Below are 467 nucleotides of genomic sequence, written 5' to 3'. Positions count from 1 at the left end.
TACAGTATTTTATTTTGATACATTTGTGACTGCTTTTGTAGTTTATTTGATACACTTAAAATTTATGTATTTAATATTTTTTAAAAACACATTTCAATGTATTTTGCCCATGCCTGATTGTTTTAAAAAATAGCATTCACACAGAAACGACGAGAGTTTTATATTTGTTCAGGCTTAGGTTTTGAAGCGTTCTTATGACGGAAAGCATGGCTCTGCTTGGAAACATGAAATTACAAACACCCTTCAAGAAATAAACAGCAATTTATGCCTCATGATTCGCTGGAACATTCAAGGCGAGTGACACGGATTTGAGGGATTCCAGGGAAAACGTCATAAAGAAAATAACCTCCGAATCTTTTTTGGCGCCTGTTAACTGAAGCGGCCCGTTCGAAAGAACCGATTCGAAATGAGTCACCCTTCCGAGCAACAACACCTCAAACAGCGGGTCTGTCTCACGCATGCGCAGT

Source organism: Danio aesculapii, chromosome 14, assembly GCF_903798145.1.
Source record: "Danio aesculapii chromosome 14, fDanAes4.1, whole genome shotgun sequence".
NCBI lineage: Eukaryota > Metazoa > Chordata > Actinopteri > Cypriniformes > Danionidae > Danio > Danio aesculapii.
This window is presented reverse-complemented; position numbering follows the sequence as displayed.